At 39.1% G+C, this 26,375-nt stretch overlaps 1 long non-coding RNA gene across 1 annotated transcript in view; it reads left to right on the top strand.

Moving 5' to 3' along the window:
- LOC119565507 overlaps positions 1-20,222 on the top strand; it is a 36,264-nt gene extending 16,042 nt beyond the window's left edge. Inside the window, exon 3 of the long non-coding RNA XR_005224179.1 lies at positions 20,165-20,222. This is a non-coding gene — a long non-coding RNA (uncharacterized LOC119565507). The remainder of the gene's footprint in view (positions 1-20,164) is intronic.
- Positions 20,223-26,375: the final 6,153 nt, after the last annotated feature.

Below are 26,375 nucleotides of genomic sequence, written 5' to 3' on the forward strand. Positions count from 1 at the left end.
CATGTTATTATTTCCACAGGACCCCACTGCCTCTTTCTATGAGTGAGCTGAACCAGTGGGGACAAATTACCTAGTTATGGAACACAGCTTAAAATGAATTCAGAAACATGTTACAAAGTACATCCAACATTCTTTATCGGAATAAAGAGCACAATTAGCCCCAAAGCAAGCTCAGGGGCCCATTTGAGTTACAAAAAATACATAGCTTAGTGCTGTTTACCTGGAATTCTTTTTTTTAAAACCCAAATCCCTGGTTCATTGAAGTTAATGGCAAAATTCCCACTGATATAAATGGCATCAACATTTGGCCTTCTCTATCTAAGATACAGGGATATAAAACAGCATCTGAGAAAGGACTAATTTATATTTCATACATGGCTATCGTGTATGGTAGCCAATATAGTTAGGGTACACATACACTGGAACAAGTAACGATAGCCTTACTTTGATCCTTCTGCATGGGCAGTTGCTAAACACGGCAAAAAATCAATATTCATGATCCTATTAATCCATTTTGCCCATTTGGTCTACACTTGACCTACAAAAATAATAAGCACACAAAATCATTATACCAGCAGAGAAGAAAGTATATATTAAACATAACGTCTATTAAGGGCTTCATATTTACTTAAAAATCTTTGATTGAATAAAATTCTATACCCTAGTCAAGACACAGAATGGTGTTTGTTGTAGTTTTCTATGGTAAAATTTTAACTTTATCTGGAAAAACAATGGAAATCTTTCTAAATATACCCAAATTCCATCATTACTATTCTATTTGTCTGTCTTATGGCTAGGACATGACATTATTATCTAGTCCAGAATAAAGGGCAGCATGTTATTGTGCTGTTCCTGGAGCAACCAGAGAAGGAGTCACTCCTTCCTCAGGATGAGGAGATTGCATACAGTGACAGGTCTATACGTGCCAGAGCATATGTTCCCTAATAGACCAATGTAGCTACTCTGCTAGGTGCACTAAGCTATGTATCTTGGGAAGGAAGGGTGGAAAAGTCAGGATCTGACCCTTTTTTGTCCTCACCTGTATGGGAGGAAGGCATAGCAGCTCTAGGGAACCAGTTACACCTGCATATAGTTCAGCAGACCAACCCAAGGAGTAATAGGCACCTAATATTGCCCCTTGCTCTGGTGTGCAGAATGGACTACGATCTGACTCTTAGGTATTTTAATAACAGTCACCAAATTATCAAAGTATTAAGTTCTTTCCGCTTCTCTGCCTCATTTCTAGCCCATTTACCCTCACATCTCCATCTTCTGCCTTCTTAATTTCATTTTCAAGAACTCTCTTCCTCTGGATTCCCTTTCTCAATGTGTGGATGAAAGAGTGGGGTGCACATGTAGGATTCACAGTAGGAAAACAAAGATGATCATTATTACTTCATGTCCCTGTACAAATTCATTCTTTCAAATGACAAGTCTATTGGAAATCGGTAACTTGTATTGAAAGTGAATACTTCACACAATAGGCAAAAGCTAGGGGAAACAACCACTTTAGCCATTATTAATGCAACTGAGCAAGAATGGTAGCTGATTCCATATTTACCTGGCAGTAGAGATTTATTGCATTTTCTTTTCTACAGACTTCCCTTTTCTCAATCCAACAATCACCAATGGTGTTAGGAACAAAATAAAATATACCATCTCAATCCAGGTTTTCATTTAAAAGATATTGTAAATGTACTAGATCCCTTATGTACAGAATTCATTTCCATTCCCAATCCCCTTTCCATTATGAGGTAGAATACACACAATTTATGCAGCTTCTTTGTCAACAATCACATTTCATATATTGGTCCAGAATTGTAGTATAGTAAGGTCATATAGAGTTTACAGAGATTCAGACGCCCCGGCAACTACACGTCATTATCTCCTTGTTCTAAAATGACAACTATCTCCCAATTTCAACACAAGATTGTGCCTGTTATGACCCATAAGGGACAATGCATGTGTGAAAATTCAGCATTTATGAACAATTACTCTATCAGAGTGCATAGCAAATTCAACGAACTTGGCGGTTTCCCAGATGATGAAAAATGAGCTTGGAAAGTCCAGCACAGTCATCGGAGAAGATGCAGATGCCATTACAAAACCAGAATGCTACAGATGACACCCTTGGCTATCTAATCAGACATTTCAAATAGAAATCAGTGGCCAGACAGCACCATGATGATACTGAACATAAACGTTTACAAGGTATTTTTCAGATGAGAACAAGAGTGGATCATGAAGCTTATTTTGAGAATTTGGCAAAAGAGGCAGAAGAGGGAGTAAGATCTAATAAATTACAACCTGCATTCAAAGCTATTCCATCATTTTGATCCAAAACTGGACTTTGCCTCGGGTTTATGCTGGCTAAATAAGGTGGATGGTAAAACATGCTCAATCCAAGAAGTCCTTTTAAAATGGAAAGAATATTATGAGACTACATTTAACCATCTTGAAGCAACTGCATGCCCAGATCTGGATCTTTGACCTTGAAACCTGTGTCGACTTATCTGCATTGGAAGAGGTCCATTCTACCATAAAAAAACTGAAGTGGGAATGCTGCTGAATCCAATGGCATAACACCCAAACTTCTCACATGCACCTTAGAGTGTAGCATTAAAGCAGATTTTTGTCTGGGCTTGGACTACTGGGAAGTACAAGTGGAGTAGAAAGAAGGGATCATCATCCCACTTTACAACAGTAAAAGTCCACGTAATGAATGCAACAGCTACAATAACTCTGTTTTATATTCCTGGAAAAGTTTTTACACATATCCTATTCACCCAACCCCAGCCTCTCCTCATGAAACACCTTTGCCCAGAGCAATTGGGCTTCACTGCTTGGCAATATACAATGGACACTATATTTGCTCTTCATCTTTTATCTGAGATTCATTTCAAATTCAATCATCCTGTGTCAGCAGCATATATAGACTGAAAGGGAGCCCTCATTTCTGTCAACAGAGCTGCCCTGTGGAAGGTTCTATAAGGCACTGGCATTCCCAACATCCTCCTGATTCCAATTCAAGATCTACACAATGACTCGGGAGCATGGCTGGGATGGCAGACCCATAGGGCTGACATGTTTTACACTAGATCTGGGTTGAAGGAGGGATGTGTCCTGGCCCCAGTGGATTGACTTCTTGAATGCGTTTCTGCAAATACTGGAATAACTATTGGTTCAACTTCTTTTACTTAGCTGGATTATGCAGATGTTGTCCTCTTTGGCCAGGATGCAAACCACCTTGAAGATACAATAGAGAGCTTGCAGTACTTGGCAGCTGCCCTTGGGCTAAGGATTTCTTGGGCAAAAACAAAAATCCAGAGCATCTGCACAAGAGCTGCGACTCAAGACAGCCATGCTGCTGGACAAATCGTGGAAGCAGTGGATGATTTCTAAGGACACAATGTCTAGCAGCCTCAACCATGAAGGACTTGCATAGAGTCTGGAAACCAAACAGGGTGACGTTGTATACAAAATCATGAATTTATCAAACCTGTGTACTTCTGATCTGAAACATGAGCGTTGCTTAAACAAGACATCAGGAGGCTGGAGGCCTTTCATCTGTGTTGCCAGTGGTGACTACTGGGCATAAGATGGTTTGATTTTATCAGGAATAGGGAAACATTGAGAAGTTGCCTCAAGTGGATTGGACTTATCATCAAACATTGTCAGCTGGCACTGTTTGATCATATAGCCCAGGTTGGAGATAATGTCCCCTCCCATCGAGCCCTGAAGATCAGACTTGAGATCCAGGGGGGACACTTCCTTGCCATGGACTGGTAGCAGCCACAGGTAGTCTTCAATTCACTTGGCTGCACCAGATCAGGAATCACCCTGTGGAGCATTTAGAAGCCTGGAATAAAACCGTACAATGTGGCCATGGACATTGGATGCTATGCTGTCATAGAATCATAGAATCATAGAATATCAGGGTTGGAAGGGACCCCAGAAGGTCATCTAGTCCAACCCCCTGCTCAAAGCAGGACCAAGTCCCAGTTAAATCATCCCAGCCAGGGCTTTGTCAAGCCTGACCTTAAAAACCTCTAAGGAAGGAGATTCTACCACCTCCCTAGGTAACGCATTCCAGTGTTTCACCACCCTCTTAGTGAAAAAGTTTTTCCTAATATCCAATCTAAACCTCCCCCATTGCAACTTGAGACCATTACTCCTCGTTCTGTCATCTGCTACCATTGAGAACAGTCTAGAGCCATCCTCTTTGGAACCCCCTTTCAGGTAGTTGAAAGCAGCTATCAAATCCCCCCTCATTCTTCTCTTCTGCAGACTAAACAATCCCAGCTCCCTCAGCCTCTCCTCATAAGTCATGTGCTCTAGACCCCTAATCATTTTTGTTGCCCTTCGCTGGACTCTTTCCAATTTATCCACATCCTTCTTGTAGTGTGGGGCCCAAAACTGGACACACTACTCCAGATGAGGCCTCACCAGTGTCGAATAGAGGGGAACGATCACGTCCCTCGATCTGCTCGCTATGCCCCTACTTATACATCCCAAAATGCCATTGGCCTTCTTGGCAACAAGGGCACACTGCTGACTCATATCCAGCTTCTCGTCTACTGTCACCCCTAGGTCCTTTTCCGCAGAACTGCTGCCTAGCCATTCGGTCCCTAGTCTGTAGCGGTGCATTGGATTCTTCCATCCTAAGTGCAGGACCCTGCACTTATCCTTATTGAACCTCATCAGATTTCTTTTGGCCCAATCCTCCAATTTGTCTAGGTCCTTCTGTATCCTATCCCTCCCCTCCAGCATATCTACCACTCCTCCCAGTTTAGTATCATCCGCAAATTTGCTGAGAGTGCAATCCACACCATCCTCCAGATCATTTATGAAGATATTGAACAAAACGGGCCCCAGGACCAACCCCTGGGGCACGCCACTTGACACCGGCTGCCAACTAGACATGGAGCCATTGATCACTACCCGTTGAGCCCGACAATCTAGCCAGCTTTCTACCCACCTTATAGTGCATTCGTCCAGCCCATACTTCCTTAACTTGCTGACAAGAATGCTGTGGGAGACCGTGTCAAAAGCTTTGCTAAAGTCAAGAAACAATACATCCACTGCTTTCCCTTCATCCACAGAACCAGTAATCTCATCATAAAAGGCGATTAGATTAGTCAGGCATGACCTTCCCTTGGTGAATCCATGCTGACTGTTCCTGATCACTTTCCTCTCCTCTAAGTGCTTCAGGATTGATTCTTTGAGGACCTGCTCCATGATTTTTCCAGGGACTGAGGTGAGGCTGACTGGCCTGTAGTTCCCAGGATCCTCCTTCTTCCCTTTTTTAAAGATGGGCACTACATTAGCCTTTTTCCAGTCATCCGGGACTTCCCCCGTTCGCCACGAGTTTTCAAAGATAATGGCCAAGGGCTCTGCAATCACAGCCGCCAATTCCTTCAGCACTCTCGGATGCAATTCGTCCGGCCCCATGGACTTGTGCACGTCCAGCTTTTCTAAGTAGTCCCTAACCACCTCTATCTCTACAGAGGGCTGGCCATCTCTTCCCCATTTTGTGATGCCCAGCACAGCAGTCTGGGAGCTGACCTTGTTAGTGAAAACAGAGGCAAAAAAAGCATTGAGTACATTAGCTTTTTCCACATCCTCTGTCACTAGGTTGCCTCCCTCATTCAGTAAGGGGCCCACACTTTCCTTGGCTTTCTTCTTGTTGTCAACATACCTGAAGAAACCCTTCTTGTTACTCTTGACATCTCTTGCTAGCTGCAGCTCCAGGTGCGATTTGGCCCTCCTGATATCTTTCCTACATGCCCGAGCAATATTTTTATACTCTTCCCTGGTCATATGTCCAACCTTCCACTTCTTGTAAGCTTCTTTTTTATGTTTAAGATCCGCTAGGATTTCACCATTAAGCCAAGCTGGTCGCCTGCCATATTTACTATTCTTTCGACTCATCGGGATGGTTTGTCCCTGTAACCTCAACAGGGATTCCTTGAAATACAGCCAGCTCTCCTGGACTCCCTTCCCCTTCATGTTAGTCCCCCAGGGGATCCTGGCCATCTGTTCCCTGAGGGAGTCAAAGTCTGCTTTCCTGAAGTCCAGGGTCCGTATCCTGCTGCTTACCTTTCTTCCCTGCGTAAGGATCCTGAACTCAACCAACTCATGGTCACTGCCTCCCAGATTCCCATCCACTTTTGCTTCCCCCACTAATTCTACCCGGTTTGTGAGCAGCAGGTCAAGAAAAGCGCCCCCCCTAGTTGGCTCCCCTAGCACTTGCACCAGGAAATTGTCCCCTACGCTTTCCAAAAACTTCCTGGATTGTCTATGCACCGCTGTATTGCTCTCCCAGCAGATATCAGGAAAATTAAAGTCACCCATGAGAATCAGGGCATGCGATCTAGTAGCTTCCGTGAGTTGCCGGAAGAAAGCCTCATCCACCTCATCCCCCTGGTCCGGTGGTCTATAGCAGACTCCCACCACTACATCACTCTTGTTGCACACACTTCTAAACTTAATCCAGAGACACTCAGGTTTTTCCACAGTTTCGTACCGGAGCTCTGAGCAGTCATACTGCTCCCTTACATACAGTGCTACTCCCCCACCTTTTCTGCCCTGCCTGTCCTTCCTGAACAGTTTATAACCATCCATGACTGTACTCCAGTCATGTGAGTTATCCCACCAAGTCTCTGTTATTCCAATCACGTCATAGTCAGTCTGAGTTCCTCTCATCCAAGTCATTAAAATTTATGTAGGTTCACTGAGCATTACCATCCAAATCACTATCGCAATTACATATCCCCCTGGCCATGTACCTGAGGACCTTTACATCTCTATCTTCTATAACCTTTCAGGTGACTGTTGGATACCCCCTTCCTCCATTTCTTTCCTTTTAATGACATTTCATTGGACTGCAACTCTGTTCCTTCTTCTGATGAACTCTTTCCCTGTAACTCTTCTTTCTTTGAAGGCAGGTTTGCTTCTTCCAGATGGGAGAAGAATTCGTTAAAACTCATTAACTATTTTTATTAGTTATTGTTATAGAGGTTTCTTTCCTGGAATTCCTTTTTGTACAGAACCTAAGGCTGTTCTTCAGTGTTTATTGATTACCTGGTCCACTTTCCTCCCCATTCCCTTCTTCCCCCAAGAATTTTAACAAGAAAATTAGAGATATCAAGGAATACCTTTAATAAAAATCCCACAATAGTTGCAGTTACAACTTCCATCAGCCTTCATGTGTGAGGCTGTGCACCTATGATAAGATGAACACACTATAAGAAACTATATCGAGTAGAATATCACAGTATTATCCTACACCCCGAACAGACAGTATCTGCCATATCCCAGATATCACTGCCTGGCAGCTATTGGCAAATGCTGAATTTCCAAAGGCACCCACTGTATACATTCAAGCAAACACAACTGTACCCACACAACCATTGTGTATCATTTATACTGACTGAGGATCTGGCCAATGATCTGTCTAGGACGTTTTCCTTTGAGTCAGCTAGCTTACTTCACTTTCAACATTGAAAATAATACCCAGCCATTATATGCTTTTCTTTGGCATTCAGTCTAATGTGACTAAGGATTGTGAAGTTCAAATTGGTTACTTTTCCTTGGCCTGTATTACATCTACCTACCAAATACCTTGGAGTCCTGCTCGTTGCTTGACACCACTTTATCATTCAGTAAACACATCGATTACATGTCAAATAAGATTCCAGACAAAGTTTTTCATGTCAATTTAGATTCTGTCTTGCTATTGGTCCAGCCAACACAATTGTAAGTCAAATTTATTTCCCCACATTCAGGGTGTTAGTCTGTGATATATTTTAGTTTGGTCTCCTGGACAGCACTTTAAAGCTATTCAATGTTCATTACAATCAAGCAGTCACAATTATATGACAATAAGTGTTGCCAGTATGAGTTCTAAGATTAGAACTCATCTAGAGATTGGATGCTCAGATTGTATTTCTAAATTAACATATTAGAGAGTCCATAGCAGTTGGCAACTTGCTGGTGGTAAAAATATTATTGTGTAATTGAATTTAGGGAGATAGATACATGAAGAACAACAATAAGGAAAAAAAAAACAACAACAGGTAGCTCCAATGCAAAAAGAGCAGAAGAAATCTCTTTTAAGCCACTAATTACAACAGATGTAGGAGACCTTCCGGTGAGTCTGGGAGAATCATTTTAATTGATGGGGAAATAAAGGATAAAGTGCCATTACTCTCTAAAGTTTGAAGAAATGAAGGGAGAACAGGGAAACTCAACATCAAATTGTAAAAAGACTTTTTCAGCAGATTTAGGGCCAGGGAGATTGTATTCAATTTTTCTGTCCCATTTGTTCCTTAGAGCCTCCTACTCTCTTCTTTCTGTAGCCCAGGACATTAATCATTATAGATCTAAAACAGATTTTAGCTAAGTCGTCACAAAAACTTGTTATAAAACTAAAGTAAAAATTTAAACTAACATGGTTTCAAGATTTGGGCTTACCAGCAAAACTAATGACCACTAATGTAGATGTGGCAAAGAGAAGGGGTTTGATGAAGGGTTTATCCGAACCCAAAGTGTTTCATAGCTATAGTTTTGTAACAAAATACCTGAATTCCACCCATTTCATAGCAGTAAAGATTAAATTAAGTGGTTCTATGACAGATGTGATTAAATTTGCACTGGGGGCTTGGGTTTTAAGAACACACAAAAAACTCAGAAGAAAACAGTGGCTCATAAAACCACAAAAAGCAAATCAACTGGAAAGAGTGACCAAACCAAAAATAACAGGTTTTGGCATAGTTCTAATTCTCTACAACCCGTAGAATTCTTCTAAATTACAACCAGAAACACAAGCTTCAAAGGTTTCTGACAATCCTAATTGCAATGCAGTTTTCATAATCATCTTTGTAAAATATAACTGGAACGTATTCTGGTCATCACTTGTACATAAGCACTGCTGCATCACCCCACTATTGTTTAATATGGCAGAGATAATGATAGAACAAATTAACTAAATTAACAAACAAAACTGTTTTCCCCATTCTGTGATAATAATTGAGATTTTGGAAATATTTTCTATCCCAAATCATGATAAAAAGTCAAAATCTTGAAAATTTTCATGAACTAAAAATTTGAAAATAAATTTCTGTTTGAGTCAAACCAAAACATCTTATTTTAATTCTTTTCAAAATGTTTCATTTGATCTGACCATTAAAAATAATACTACAATGATCTTAAATTCCTAAACAAAAAGTTCTTTCAAAATGGAAACATAATTTTTATTATTTAAAAAATGTCAAATCATAATATGAAAAGTTTTTCACCTTTTTTTTCCACATCAAGAAATTAACTGAACCCAATCCTTTCCCCTTAAATAGTTTTAGTTTCACAAATTTCCATTTTCCAATAACATCAAAAAATGTTTCATCAAATAATTCCTGACCAGCTCTAAAATTAACTTCCCTCACAAACAAGCGACCCCCTGTAATACCAGGCTGAGTTGTTGGAAACTATGAAGTTGTTTCCCCATATTTTCCTTTTAGGGAAACTACTTTAAGCAACAAATAATTCATAGAAATAAGATCAACTTTGGCTATATTAAAAATAAATAAAACAAAAATTAAAATAATAAATAAATAATAAATAATAATAATAATAATAATAATAATTTCTGGTAATGGAAATAGCATGTACTAAGAGGTGTGTGAAACTCACAGAAACCTGAAGGTTCGGTTAAGTATTAAAAAAAAGACGACCAAATTGAAAGTTCAAACTTGTTAAATTGGAAAGACAGGACCGCCTTTTGTGATGTGGTCATAAATTTATCCTGTAGGTGCATTCTTTCCTTTCCTTTTCCCAGAAGGATAGTAAGCTTTGCCCTCTACTGCTGGGAGTGCATAAACAATGACAATATTACAGTGCCTTCCATGCCAGTATGTCAAAGTACTTTACAAATATGAATGAACTGAGTCTCCCAATATACTTGCTAAGTAACATAGTGAGCTTGTTAGTACGTATGTGTACAACTTCCTCTACTATATTCCTCACCAACATGTCATAGACCCTAGTCTTCTAACAGTATACAAAAATTCTCCTTTTGCTCAAGTGGTACTGGTCTATAACTTTGAAGCAAAAGAATCTGAATCTGTTATGTTCTAAGTGTCCACCGGAACATGCAGTCCTATTGCACGTAGCCCTAGAGATGTCACAGTATAGTTCACATTTGAAGGATGAGAGATAAATACGTGCAGAAGTGGTCAAAAATAGAACACTGTTTGTGGAAAAGAAAATGAATTTATAATGAACAGAAATGTTGAATTTTCAAAAAAAAAAAAAAAACAAACCCAAAAACAAAAACAAAAAACCCCCCACCAACATACTTTGGTTCTATGATTTGCCAAAGGTCACCTATGACATATGTGGAAACGCTAAGACTAGAATAATTTTCTCCTGATTTCCATTTCTGTGATTTAGCCACAGCAAGAGGGCTACTATTCATGAAGTCTAAAACATGGATACTGTTCTTTCTGAACCACAAGGGATTGTTTTTCCAGTAGCTTTCATCATCACTCAAATGAGTTTTAATTCAGTTCTTTATCTGTCTTTGGATAGTTAATGGGATGAACTGTGGGAATCCTAACTTGTTATGGTGAGAGCAGGGAGCTTAAAAAAAGTATCAATATTTGAGTGTGTCATCTGGCTAGTATGATAGAAAACCAACTGTGACAGTGAAAGAGTAGAAAACAAGCCCCCACAAACCATGCAGTCCGAATATACTTTATTATAAATTAAGCATGGTAAATAATGAATTTACCAATTCACTAGCAATTTGAGCAAAAAAATACCAACCTTTTTGGGTTAAACCAAAACTAAATTTTCTCAAAAGGTTTAGTGTATTGAAAAGTTGACAAAATTTAATTTCAGGTCTAAATGAAACATTTTGTTTGAATTGCAAGCATTTTAAAAACATTTTTAATAGAAAATGAAAGGAAATTTAAAAATGAAAAGTCGTTTCAAATCAAAAAGAGCAAAACATTCATTTCCGAAGAGGAAAAATAAAATGTTTCAGTCTTTTCTAATTTTTTTTCCAGTTTTTTCCCACTCAACACAATTCAGTGAATTCTACATGAAATCACTAAGTGTTTCTGATTACTCAAATCTGCATTTTTCAATGAAAAAAGTTTCAGCTGTTCACCCCACTGTAAATAAATACTCTCAGAAGAAAAAATGATTGTATAAAGAAAGGGAGCCTAAAGAATTCAGAAAAGGAACAAGCAAAAGAGACCTGAATACTCAATACTGTCATTCCCAAAGATGTAATTACTTATATCATAGATTTTTACAAATGTTTACTGTGTATGAATCTTGAATTTCTAATACTTCTGCATCTAAAACTTTGAAAAATCCAGAAGTTGTGTTAATATTTTTCAATGTTTCATGTGCTGCTTTATATGGGTTACCTTTGTAATTTCATTTTCATGTGGATATTTGCTATCTTTATTAATCCAGCAAACAACCCTACCTGGAATATAGTGTCTCTTTGAACTGCAGGTTTGCATCAACCAAATTGAGCTACTCTGTAGACAGATCTTAAATAAATACCTTAATGTGTTAAAAAAATAATGATTATTCTAATACAGCAAATTGACTTCATCTATCTGAATTGCAAACCAATTGTAAACCTTGTGTCAACTAATGCTTCCAATGGAAAAAAAAGAGTGAAACTACAATGGGTGATAATCCATTAGAATAATCTACCCTTAGAAACACTCTAGTTTACATCTTTGTGCAATTCTGGTATTTAAGAGTTCCCTTATTGACATTCTTACAGTTACACTTTTTTCCTCAGACACTGCAACCCTTTGTATATTTTCCAGGCTGATCTAACATTAAGTAAATTCAATGTCAATTACATCAAAGTGCTCTGCTCTAACTGCTAATGTTTTTGACATATATGCCCAAAGATTTAAAAAAAAAAACATTTAAAGGAACAGCAACAATGCTTTGTTTTGGCTTTGAAAGCATTTTAGATTTCATCCTGTTCCATCAACAATAATTTCCTGTGGTCACAGAGTATGGACATGGTGGCTTTAATATTGAGCTAGGACACGAGCATTACACACTAATAGCTTTACTGTTTTTTTTTTTTTAACCTGGACAGTATTAACTCTTCAGTGGAAGGTAGTAAGTCATGATTGACTAGTTCTTCTATATGTTCTGCTTTGGATGGAGCAACAGACACAATCAAAGGGTCATATTGTTCCACTGACATCAATGGAAGTTCCAATTGACTAAGGGTAACAAAATTTTGGCTCAAACATTGTAAATTTTGGAAAGCATATGAAATGGTAGCGTTTGCTGCTAACAAAAGCAGGAATACGGCATATCTCTTGTGAATACAGGAAGTGTCTTAGCTTTCCCCCAAATATTCTTTATTTCTGCAGCAGAGTCAAAGTGGGCAGAGGGCCAGGGCAGCCCAGAACACAAGAGCCTGAGAAATCCTGGGTTAGCCCAGATGCCGCTAACTCAGTAAATTATCCAGAGCACAGGGGAGATAATGTGTGTACTTTACAGACCATGTCACTGGTGGGTGGGTAGAAAGGTGTAAAAAAATGGAACTCTTAGCACCTTACCAGCTGCCTGGTTCTCATGATCAGGACTGTCTTGGCTGTCTGCCCACAGTTTGGGATCTGAAAACTTTCCCTAAGCAGAAGAATGATCTATGTATGTAGTCTAAAGTCTCCAACTTTAATCTATACTAGCTGCTTCAGAGGAAGCTTGAGTTTAAGAGAATAGTTACTGTTCCCCTATCATGTCCATCACGGTGTGACAGATTTATGTTACCAATTTGCCTGAGGCGTTAGGCTGAGGCCACAGAATTGTAGGGGAGGAGATGAAGGAGCACACCAAGTGACTAAGTTTTAAACCTTTATTAAGCAAATAACAGTGGTAAGCGCTGGGAACTCCTCTATGTTACTTGGAGGAAGAAAGAAAGCATTAGTGCCCCAGCCCTAACCCACTTTTATACTTATACAAGCATGACCCAAGGCTGGCCAAGCCTGGCTGTAACATAAGAAGAAGAGGGGGAAGGGTAGATGAGAGTTTTGTTTTGTGCACAGGCTGTTTAGGGTTTGCTGTTGATTTTTGACTTGCTTTATCTTTTGGGAGGGTTTTAAGTTTTGGGGGGCATTTTGTTTAGGGACCTTTTTTTGTGCTTTTTGTACGAGTTTAAACCGGCCTTTTGAGGCTTTTTTGCCTTTTTAAAAACACATTGGCTTTAGGGTTATGTTTTTATTTGCTGACATTTACATTTTTACTAGTTTTTGCACTTTTTTGCCATTTTGTTTGTTTTACTTTTTTTCCCCCACTCACATTTCTAGAGCCCTAATACATTTGTGGTTTGAAACCACACATTCTCCATATGTGTTGCTCTGCCAAGCAGAGATGGTCTTCATTTTGTGTCTTGGTCAGTGCCCAAACACACTGTTAGCCCTTAAATAACAATAATCCTGGCCCATAGCTAAAGAACCGAGGCCCCTGATGGAACAAAGCGCCATAGGAATTTCCCAAAGGGATCCTCAGAGATTTATTTTCCTCTTAACCCTTTCCCATGTCTGATACTTTGTGAGGGAGTAATCTGGTCTAGTAATAATAACCATCCTCTACCCAGCTGCAATCTACTTATGCTCTGAAACACAAGGATTAATAACTCCCGTTATTTACTGTTTTACCTAGGTTAACTGCAGATGCTATTCTTATGTATACAAGTATTAAATCCAAGGATATTCATTTCAACAGCACCCAGCAGCAGTGCATATCCCTTGCTTTTTCATAATTAAGTAAACTGCCAATAGGGAGTTGTATTCCAAACCCTGTTCATTACAGTGCTTTTTCACTTATGACTGGTTAACTTGCTTTATTTGGCTAAGTTTTCAAGGTAATTCATTTGCCTTCGGACCATTTATAATTCAAATTCAAATAGTTAAAGCGGCACCCTCTCTTCTTTTTTTTTTTTTGGTATTTGACTTGAATAGGCTACTTATGGAGCTCCAGTTGCAGATGAAATAAGGAGGGCTGTACCCACAGATGTATGTATTCACCACCTAGTATGAGTTCATCTGCTGAGTCTCCTACCTGCAAGTTATACATTGATTGACGGCATTTTTCTGTATGGTTGCATGTGCAAAGCTATAACAGGCATAGTTTTGAAGTCCTTTCTCAAGTCAATGTCCCTTTGAAATCAAAAAGCCAATAGGAGTTTTACAGTAAGATCTCCAGGATAGGGTCTGATGTGTGTTATTGAAGATCTCAGTATGAATACCTATTAGTTTCTCATGATTAGGTTATATTTAAAATGTTTCCTGTGGTCTCGATCCAACAAACAAGTCAACAAGTCGCTCCACTGAGGTCAATGGAACTACTATTCACAGCTGGATCAGGGTCGGGATGTGCAAAATGGACATTATCTGGTGCCTTTTCCCTCCCACCTCCCAAATGACACCCTTATGGTAGGAAGCTATAACATAATTAAAGGAAACCAAAACAAAATTACAATGAATAAAGGGCACAAAATTGAGGACAAACTGAAGGAAAAATAAAGTGAAGTAATCAGCATTCACATATTCAATTAAGGACACTGAAAAAAGGCTAGCAGAAGAATAAAATGCATAAAATATTAGCAACGGTAAAGGTTCAGGACAACACTGGAAGAACAAAATCAAAGGGACGAATAGACGCTAGCTGTACACAATAAGAATGGTCTAAATGCTAGCAAATGTCTGAAGGGAAAACATATTAATCATATGCAACCAGACATTGGGACCAAATACCCACTTTGAATATGTTCAGCTTGATGTAATTTCACATTTTATATTGGCAGGAACTTTGCAGGATTGGAGTATTTCTCTAAGTTTGGAACTTTGCCACTGTTAAAGCCCCATGAATCAGAACTATTTTACATTAAAGAAGAATCTGTTTCTGAAATTCATAGCCCTGCTGGATATCCACTCATATCTCTGGTTCATAGGCAATTTTGTTCTCTTCTATGTATTTTATTCTTTGCAAGGTCAAGGTTTCAAGGGCTAGACTGCTATTGACATTTCAGGAGTAGAACGTGAACAATCCTCCTGTGAATGTAAGTCTCCTCTCTCCAGTATATTAATGTTAGCAATCGTGAAAGTATAACACACAAGAGTAGCAAGAACCAGGTATTGCCCCCAAGAACTCTGCTAATGAACTTCAGTGCGGACCTCCAATATTCCTTCTTTAGCTTTAATAATGGGCTTCTCCAGAGTAATGCCTGTTATGGTGCTAATTACGTGTTGGTTTTTTTCTGAACAAAGACACTAGCTTCAATCCACTAATCTTATTTCATAAAAGAACTAAGTACAGTTTGAGCCTAGTTGGCCCTTGGAAACGGAAGGCTAATGCATTAAACACTATGGCATCTCAATGTGCAGAGTATCAGTGTCATGGTCATTACTTTTGCAACTATAGAGTTAGAGTACTATGTGCAATGTCTGAAGTGTGTACTTTCCTCTCAGTTATTTAATGTTAATTAATGGTCCTGGCAGTCACACCACATACATGACAAAATCTCTAAGTAATCTGTGATCCCCCATAGTAAATACACTCAAATTATAGCTAGTAGAGTGAATAATTCACAACCAGGAACTTACATGATGGATTTAGTCTATTTTCCTGGTTGCAAAAGCCACAGTGAAAAATTCAGAATTGTCTGTTATTTGAAGTTATTCACACATTTCTTCAGTGGTCAACAGGTTCTTTGCAGTTAGTTGAAAATATTTCCAATTTGCCATTGAGACTGTTTATTTAAATAAATCATGCCCCCAAATTCCACTTTTTGTAAAACAATCGTCTTCATGTGGCAAACAGGAGAAACCAAAAAGTCTTACATCCAGTGATGCCAATTCAATATTTCTTGCAGGGGAGGGGGCCAAATTCTGGTCCCTGCCTCCCTTCCTCCTGAGAGGGACCCCATTCCTGTCCCTGCTCATTCCCCCTCCTCCCTCAAAAGGGAGGCCTCAGAGTCTCCCCTTTCTTACCCACACAGTGAATAAGCCAGTGTCACCAGGCATCAAGTTCTCGACGGACTCCCCAGCATTCTGCTGTACAGGAAACTACTCTCAATGCACGAGGTCACAACACCATTTGGTGTGGCCACTCTTCCCTCTGGACGAAAGAGTGGCCAGGCCAAATTTCAGTGGATCCCTATGCCAGATCACACCACCACTGAAATTTGGCTCAACTGCCCTTCCCTACAGATGGATGGGTGAACAGGTCAAATTTTAGAGGCATTGGGTATGTCTACAAAGGGATAAATAAAATGGCTGACCTGGGTTAGCTGACTTGGGCTCATGGGCTCAGGCTCCAGGGGTGAAAAAAGCTCTTATATGGCACTTTTTATCAGTAGATGTCAAAGCACTTTACTAAGGGGGTAAGATGGGGAAACTGAGGCACAGAGCAGTGACATGGCTTACCCAAGGTCACGCAGCAGGTCACAAGTGTAGCCACCAAGTTTTCTGAGGCCCATTCCTGTGTTCTATCCACTTGGCAACACTGCCTCCACCTCAAAACAAAATGTTTCATTTAGTTTTTCCAAATGGAAAATTCCATCTTTCCCACAGACCATTTGGATTTTTGTGAAACATCATGAAATTGTTGTTTGCAATTTTTCAAGCAGCCCTAATTTGTATAAATGGGTGGACTTTCTGATATTTGCATACCACTAAAGAAGTGTGATTTCTGAAATTATATTCAATGAAAATTAAATTTTATTTAGAATTTTTAGGTGCACGTACATTATTTATAGCAGTGGCATAAAATGTCTCATGTTTCATAGGAATTTACCCAAATTATACTTTCTGCTTTGTACAGAATGCTGTCAGATTGCCCTTGGTAGATATTAGAGATCATCAGGGACTAATCTGGGAATTCATACATGGTGTCAGCTCACCAGCTGATGTAATGAGCATTGTCTAGTCATTTTGATTCCCTTATTCTGATTTCAGAATGCGTCAAAGTCACCAGAAATGCACACTGGTAAAACCACCTGCACTGCTTTGTATATGAGTTACACGTATTGGTTAGAAAAACTGCATCATTTGCTTATAGTGAAAAATAAGAATGGTCAGATGGTCCAGATGAAATCTGTACATTTTCTCTTAGCTTAGTATGTGGGAGTGTGAACATTGTGTGTTGGCTTGTCCTTAAAAATGGTACCTCATGCTCAAGACTATCCTAGAAATCTCTTCAGTCTAGCAATAGGCAATTGAGATTGCAGATATTCAGGTTATATGCCTGCATGCATTTTTAAAAGGAATTTAACACCGATGAAAGGTGTCAGATGGCGGAACCTAGTGAAAGAAACCTTCTCTTTATCCACAGAAAAGCTATGGTAGGGACATGACAGAGCAAGCTTCTCGGCACTGGCAATATGTTTTTGTGACATAGATGCTTCTTCACTAGGAATTGTTCCTGAATTGTTCACCAACCAATCCTGCACAAATATGTTCACCTTCCAATTTGGAGATACATTTTCAACGTCTGGGCTATATAGCAACTGTTAATTCAGATATTTGCTACTCATTATAAATATTGTGCAGTTGGTCACCTGGTATTGTTGGCGCTCCATGACTGTATGAGCGAAATCTTCTAAATGGAAGAATAACGAAGAGCAAATACTCTTGTTGATGCATGAGTACCTTGGTTTGCATGTAGATACAGGAATTTGTGTAATATAACAACCATGCAGAAAACATTAGCAACCCATCTCCATTCTTTGAACCAAACCCTGACACAAAGAATCCCACCCACTCCTTCCAGAATAGCATTGATTTGTTGATATGGAAATATTGGCATACAGGTTTGTTCTATTTTGGGAGGCCACAGGTATTCATTTGTGGAGGTTTGCAAGCTTGTACGCTGGATAATACAGATATCAGAACTGTATTATTTTAATGCTTAGAAAAAAAATCAGACAAATATGCAGTTTACTAGCAATGTCTGATACTTCTTTAAGGATCATGCATTATCTTTAGATAATGTTTAACAGGTTGATTTCAGAAACTTCTGAGTCTACACACAGCATGCAACATTCCTGTGTGACAAAATAGAATTTTAAATGATACCTTCTCTATTATTCATCCACCCAACCTTGTATTTTAGTTTTGCACACACACGCACTATATGTATACACACGTACATAATCATGCATCACACATAAGCATGCATCTGTGTGCATCTGAGTGCATAGATAAATATATTACAAGTTAATGGTTTGCTGAATAAAGATGGACAAACATTCTTAATGTTAAAGTTATATTTACAGATCTCAAATTCACACACACACATTATGTATTAATAAATCAAGAGTTCTTTTAGGTTGTTGGAAGACTTTATATTTCACCTTTTCAATATTCATCAATTTTTCACCTTTTAAAACAGAGCACTTATGCTTGTTTAAGTCCATCACTATTCAGCAAATCCTTAAAACACACATTTAACTTCAAGCATGTTGTTAAGCGCTTTGCTGAAGTAAAAACAAAAGAATAAAGGTACAGTTTAAATTTCTTTATTCCTGTGAAAAAAGGTTAAAGGGGAGGTAATTATTAACACAATTATGCTTTTTGAGCTTCTGCGGGTTTTAACTTTTCCCTGATACAGTATTGAATTGATTCTCATAAAAACAATAGAAGAAAAAAATCTCTAATTTTATTGTCACATACATATTATAGACTTAAAATGAGTGAATCATTTTCCCTTCTCTGATTTTCTGTCATGGCTTCTGTTTGCAAAAAGCTTAGCAAGTAAGATGTGAACATCTTATCCTTTTGCTTCCCTTTCCCCCAAAAGTTGCATGCAAGGCAATTGCTTTGTGACTCTGTAAAGGAATTTAAATTAAATTACCATCTTTGGAAAAAAGGGAGTGATGATTAATCAATTTATTGATTATGCGTCAGAGTGCTTTAATTATCTCACTAAGATGTCTAGAGCAGAGCCATTAGTAATTGAATAATCTATTATCCTTGGGGAATTGATAAATTGCAAATATATACAAATATATTGAATTTTCTTTATTTTGGCAAGCCATCTTACGTTAGTGGGAGTCAGAAAGGAGGCACTGGCTTTCATTTTTCTAAATGACAAGACAGATACCAAGAGACATAATTTGCAAGAAAGAAATACTGAAACAATATTAGAGAGTAGGAGACAAATTCTGAAAATCTGAAATAATGCTTTTTTAAAGCAATAGATTTACTCCAGATTTACAGTGTTGTAAGTTGGGGACAAGCTTTGGCACCATATTTTCTGCACCCTATTTGGCAGAGTAGGTAAGCCTAATCCAGATATTTGCTGTGATGAAAATCAATCCCCTAGAAATCACGTGAAAAAGCAAAACAGACTAGCAAGTTCCAGGCTACAAACTCTTCATGCTGCCCCTTACCTGGAACAGCCACCTCTTTTCTTTAAATCAAAGGCTTGATCCTTTGAAGTTGTTGGAAAGACTCCAGCTGACTTCAGCTCTGGATCAGGGCCTGAGGAGTTTCACTTTCTTCCCTTAAGTCCCTCCTTAAAGCATACATCTTTTTAAAATGCTCCTACCACCATAGGGTGACCAGAGAGTAACTGTGAAAAATAGGGACTGGGGGTGGGAGGTAATTGGCACCTATATAAGAAAAAGCCCCAAATATCGGTACTGTCCCTATAAAATCAGGACATCTGGTCACCCGCTACCACCGCTCTACTTCAACACTACCATTAACTCCTACACCCATGTCTATGTTTTACTGCTAAAACACAACTCACCAAAACTAAACTAAATCTGAAATTAGCAATACGTAAGATCTCAATAAACATATCACACATAACATTGCCCCATTGAATTCCTGCACCAATTGTCTTTGACTATTGCCATTGCTTTCTGTGTTATGTCTCATTTGTTTGGAAGTTCTTTGGCCCAGGAACAAACTTCCTCAATGACAGTAATGCACTATGTACGCCTTTGGTGCTGCAGCAGTAATAAACTATTAATAGTAAACTCACTCCATGTTCCCTGGGAGGAATGTGAAAACTGGTGTGAATAAAGAAAGAACTGACCTGAATAAATCTTCTTCTAAAAGTTGACAAAGTTTGTGATAAAAACATTTTCCTTATTCTTTTTCTTTAGCTATCCCTGGATTCATTCAAAAATGGAACTACTGAAAAGGAGAGGCTGCTACTACAACAGATTCAAACCTACCATAATACACACAATTAGCCTGAAAGATTTTATCTAGGTAAATTACTCTGTACCCATCCAGCTATGGTCTGTATGAGAAGCCAGAGATTAAGACTAGGATGCTGGAAATGCTTACTAAATGCTTATCTACACTGAACATATCAGAAAAGCGGAGGTGTGTTTAAAAATGTATTCACTGTTCTTAATTCTCCCAAGGGTGATCATAGGGATCATCGTGGCCAGCTAACAAGTTTTTAAACACAATTTGTCCCTCTGTACACTACTGTTCACATTCCTGTTTAACATCATGTTATTAACACATTTTCCCAACATGGTACATTTTCCTGACTGTAGACAGAGGATACAATTTTCAAGAGGACCTATGCAACTTAGAAGCCTAAGTCCCATTGACTTTCAGTGCAATCTAGGAGCCTAAGGGCCAGATTTTAAAAAGGTACTGATGCTCCTAACTGTTACTGAAATCAATAAATACCTTTAAAATCTGTCTCTAAGTCACTTAGGCATTAAAAAATTACCCAGAACCTAAATGAAACATGTAAGCTTTGCCATTTAATTTCTTCTTTCTGTTTCTAAATGGTTAAAGGGTATTTGCCTGTATGTTTGGATGGACTTGTGTTATCTACAAATGGCATTGATTTCAGTAGGGTGGCTGGAAGGTCTGGGGGTATTCAAGCTGTATGTATTGTGTCTGATACCCAATCTTCAATATATAGGTGGTAATGTTTGGTGAAATGTGCAAGTGCTACTAACCTGATTTCTTTGCTATCCTGTAGAAAACCTGTGTTGGATTCTGCTCTATTCTCACTGTCAAATAGTTCCAAAACTGTGAGTCGAGGGATCAGAACAAGCACAGTACATGTATCGGGGATAGCACTAGATCAAGAAGATGAATCTGAATAGGAAATTAATTCTAATAGCCCCCACTCTGCAAAGTATGCCAGGGGCAGAATGGATCATTTGTTTAAATCATTTTTATTTGCTCAAATATAGTAGCCTGAGGTACTTTTTGTAACATTTTCCCTAGAGGATGTTCATATTCAGCTGCATTTTTATTCTTCCTAGATATCAGAGTCCCTCTTGACTCACTTTACAAGACTCAAGATTGCAGATTCTTGAGAGTGATTCACCATCGTGGCTTCTTTCTAACGGGATTATTATGTATCTAGAGATTATGCTAAATGTATATAATACTTTTAAAGCCGTGGGCATTAAGGAGGTGGATTTTGTGAGATGCAATAGACTGAATATAGAAAAAAAAATTCTCTACTCCTATTCATTGTATTGGTGAGCTATTGCTTATCATACTAGCCAGTACTTCAGTGGCTAATGTGAAGAGTAGAGGAGAAAGTCAATTCTTTTGCTTAGAGCTCAAAAGTTTGTGAATTTAAGTCATTCTGTTCATTCTTAAATCTATCAAATTTGGTCATCCCAGCATGTTGTTCAGTAAATAGTGCTTGATCCCAGTCCTGCCAGACATCAGACTACTCAGCCGGTTGCTTTTAACTGCCCTTGGAATGTACCAAGGGAACAAATAAGTACTCGGTGTACTGTGGGATAGGTTTTCAAAGAAATGCATGTGGAGTTACTGTATGTGCACAGCTTGTTATTGTCAGTGGGTCTTGTGTGCGTAAGTCCCCCTTTACTGCTTTGTAAATGTAACCCAGTGCAGAGAATGGTTACATAGAAGCAGCATGGACTGCACTGGAAGGTGACCTTCTACTTCAGGCAATAGATAATCATGAGTTTCTACTTCTTTCCTTAATTTCTTTTTTTAAACTAACAATAACCTTTATTTAAAACAAAAACAAAAGCAAAACCCTAAGGAAACCGATTCCCAGTGAAAAATATTTTACGAAGGGAAAATGAGGAACCAAAAACTAGTAGGAAAACCTGAAAGTCAAAACATTAAGATTTAAATTTTGATTTTCAAGGGAAGGGAAATTATTTTCATATGAGGTCACCGAATATTTTTAAAGATATGAATTCTAATTTTTAAAATCTGTTCCTCAATTGGACCAGCATCTACTAAACAAACATTCTGATGTTTCTATTTCAGAGCTTTGTGGTACTTGCCAGGACCTGAACTAGCCCACCTGAGCTGATTAATACTTATGTGTTGAGAGTGAATTTATTTTCATGGATTTAACAGCTTCAGCTGTCTGCCACTGGCGATAGATATGGATGACCCTCATTCAACTAATTAACCAAATGCAAACTTGTTTCTGTGTCATTAATGAATCTTCCACTCTGAGATGAAAGTAAAATTAATCTTCTTGGATTAACTGATTGGATGCTTAGTTTAAGGAGTCTAACCAGTAGATGGTAAGACATTGTAATTACATCATGATTTACTGCAAAATCTCACTTGGAGAGCTGTAAAAAACATTTATATCTCTTATTGCAGTACAGCATGTGTTAAGAAATGAAAAGGAAAGGGGGAAAAATCAATTTGATTATGGAAGAGAGGAACACAGAGACACATATTTCAGCTGCATGGCAAAAGAGTTCAATGGTGTCAGAAGTTAAATTAGTTCAGAGCCTCCTATTCTTTCCTAAGTCTCCAATTTAGCAAAGCACTTAAGTATACACTTAATTTTTAACAAATGATTATATACTCATGGACTGAAGCACATGCTTAAGTGCTTTGCCGATTAGGGGTAGACGTAAGCATATGATCACGTGCTTTGCTGAATGGGGGCCTAACCCAGTACATGACAGGGAAGATGTTAACAGTTTTTCAGACAATCTTGATTTATCCTTAGAATTTCTGTCCTTAGCATCTGTGGCTTGGAACTAAACAGACGACTAGTAAGTAGGATGTGTGTGAGGGTACCCAATACAGCAACATAAAGCTAAAGATGAAGAAAGAGACAAAAAAACAGGAATTCTCTCTCTCTCCTCCCTCCCCCGCCCCCAAAATGATCATGCTTAAAATGAGCAATGAATGAAAACAACAGTTTGGATAATACAAGTTCCCGTGCTCATGCACACAAACTCATCACCAAAAGGTCAAACTGAATCCCCTGAAAAACAGACCCCTAATTTATGCAAGTTCTGATAAGTGTGTGGCATATTTATTTAATATTAAAGACCACCACCTAGCTCTTACATACAGCTTTTCACCAAAAGATCTCAAAGTGCTTTACAGAATCTATTTGGATTTGTTTTTCTTTAGTCATTTTTTTTTAAATATATAAAAAATATTTCATAGTTACAATATTTTATAGCAGAGACTACACTATGCAGTTTGCATGGATGTAAGGAACCAGCTGGCTTCAGGCTGCCAACACCTTTGTGTATGGATATTATACAATAACACAAGCTCTGTCTTACTTCTTAAATCATCATATAGTGTTACTTGTGCCTATTATTTCCTCAAGTGAGTCCTGTGATATTGCAGAGATATTATGCCTTCTGCTGCTCTGTGAAAGCTGACTACTTTCACAATAAGAAAAACCAGCAGTGGACAGTACCGCCGTTAAAGTAGAAATGGCAATACAGCCTTTTCTCTGAGCAGCATCACAATTGGGTTCATTTTTCAAGGTACATGCTAATTCAAGGCAAATCCATGGACATTTAATATGAAAGATGGTTCTTGGAGAATAAACAATCGCTTTACAGCAAAGAGTGATTATTATGTTTCTTCAGCTCTGGAGAACATTCTTAATGTTGCCAGTGAGTCATAGGTCTTTCCTACATGTGGAAAAAAGATAATGGCTACAATAATCCTTCTAGTAATGCCACCAGCTGAATTTCAACTTTCAACCCCCTCTTCAAAGTTAAAAGTGAGCTTCCAAAGCTTTTAGGAGGCTGCTGCCCTTTTCAAACTGCATTTCAGGTGCATCGTTCTTCCTGATTTATTCGTGCTAAAATGTTATGCACTATTCTCCTTACGTGTAAAGCTAGAGAGGGCTGTATAGCTTTACTCTGCATCCTGGCAACCTGCTCAGATGAAGCTTGGATGCACTGTGAATGTGTCTTTTGGCTAGTTAGGAGAATATTAGTTATGGCCTTAACTGAGCCCATCCACCGACATGTAAAATAAATGCAAACACTTTTTTCTCCCCTGCACAGTAGGAAAGTTCCACTGCCCCATAGTCCAAAACCATGGTGACATAACTTAAGTTACTTTTCCTGAGCAGAAGGGAGCTGCAGGGGCAAGATGTGGAGGGGGCAGTGAGCAAAATCTGAAGAAATTCAATACAGTGACATGTAACAGTTTGGAGATATGGAGGGTGGACAAAACCTCTGCCCAAGATTGCGCAGGTGAGTGGATTAGGATTGCTTGGGGGTAGAGGTACCCCTGAATGATTCCCATGACATAACAGAGAAAATTAAATGGAGCTTCATTGAGAGGAGCCATGCTGCTTTGTTACACAAGCACACTGCAGCTCAGGATCACATCTAACCAGAAAAAGAAGTCACCTGCACCAAAATGAGAGCCTCAACAACATCTGCCTCTTAGGGTATATCTACACTGCGCACTAAGACCTGGCTTTTACTCAGGTTTGAACCCAAGCCCCTCTTCCATCCACACACAAATCAGTGTAGCTTGGGTCTGTAAATACCCAGGACATGGGTCCTAGGACCTTGTGTGGGAGAGGTCAGAACCCTTGGCTTGGGGCTAAGCCCTGTCATTTTGCAGTGTGGACACAGGTCAAGCAGTCAGCATGTCTGTGTTGTGCAGTATGGGCACATTAGGAGTGCTGTGAGACCCGGGTCCAGCAATTGTAAACCCCAGCTTCTAATGCAGTGTGAACACTCAAGTGTGGGCTTGGTCCCAGAGGCCTGTGTTTACAATGCAATGAGACATACCTTTAGAGATACAGGTATCTATTAGTATTTTTAAAAGGTGGTTTTATCAAGCAATGTATGTGAAATGAGTTTGGTTGTTGAAGTCCAGTTCCCAGTGGACTCACATCCATAAGACAGAATCTACTATCACAGTCGACAATCTTGTTGCAGATGCAGGAGAGAGGCCAATTAAGGACTGAACAGGGAAGAAAATACCCCTAGAGCCAGTTCTTCCTGGTCACTGTTGAGACATATTAGTGAGACAATATTGAGCATCATGCTCTGGTGCCATCTATCCTGTACATGGTACTGGGAGGTGGGTGGGTGGGGAGAAAACGTAGATATAAGTTTCCAGATATAAGTACATCCCACACACTTCACCAGCAGTAAAATTAACTAGAAATAAATAAATAAAAACTCTAAGAAAATCTGTCCTTTTAGAAAGTGCCCACCATTCCAATGAATTCCAGTTTCAGACTTACTGGGTTAATAGTCCTGCCATCAGGATGTTCTGAAATCACATACTGAACCAATACCACATATGGGTTGTGGTTTATTGTGAACTGTAGTAAAATTGTAAACTATCACTTAAATGCTGAGGGGGGTTTCCTGGTCCTGCTTGCAGGTTAAGGGTACATCTGCATTGCAATGAAAGACCAGGTCGACTGACTTGGGCTTGCAGGGCTAAAAATTACAGTGTGGACACTGGGGCTTGGGCTAGAGCCTTACATGGGAAGGTGTGGGGGGCTGGGGAGCTCAGAGCCCATGCTCCAACCTGAGCCCAAATTTCTATACTGCAATGTTTAGCCCTGCAGCCTGGATCAATTGATCTGAGCTCTTAGACTCAGTGCTTCAGGTTTTTTATTGTAGTGTAGGTGTAGCCTAAGAGGCTCTGTATGGAAGCATGTAATCAGAGTTAATTCTGCTCAGAGCCAGGTGGGGTGAGTTGTCCCTCTCTGTTGTAGGGAGCAACCTGCTTTCTCCCCACTCCCCACCCCCAACCTCTTCCAGCAAGAGTATTTTATGTTTTTATCAGTTTCTCCATGTGTACGCTGTGGACGTAACATCCCACAAGGCTGCTTCCATCCCTTATATCATCTCATACTACATTCCAGCAAGTAAAACAAGAGGATGGAAGGACATGGACAGTTGCTACAATTACTTTTACTCAAAAACGTTATGGCTCGGCAATATGGTCTAATGACTAGGCCACTGACTGCAGTCAGAAGTCCTGGATTCCATTCCCAGTGCTGCCACTGACCTGCTGTCCCATGTACTAACTTGGACAAGTTACTTCACTTCTCTGTGCCTCTTTCCCCTCTCACCTATTGTCTTTCTTGTCTAT

Source organism: Chelonia mydas, chromosome 2 (assembly GCF_015237465.2).
Source record: "Chelonia mydas isolate rCheMyd1 chromosome 2, rCheMyd1.pri.v2, whole genome shotgun sequence".
Classification (NCBI taxonomy): domain Eukaryota; kingdom Metazoa; phylum Chordata; order Testudines; family Cheloniidae; genus Chelonia; species Chelonia mydas.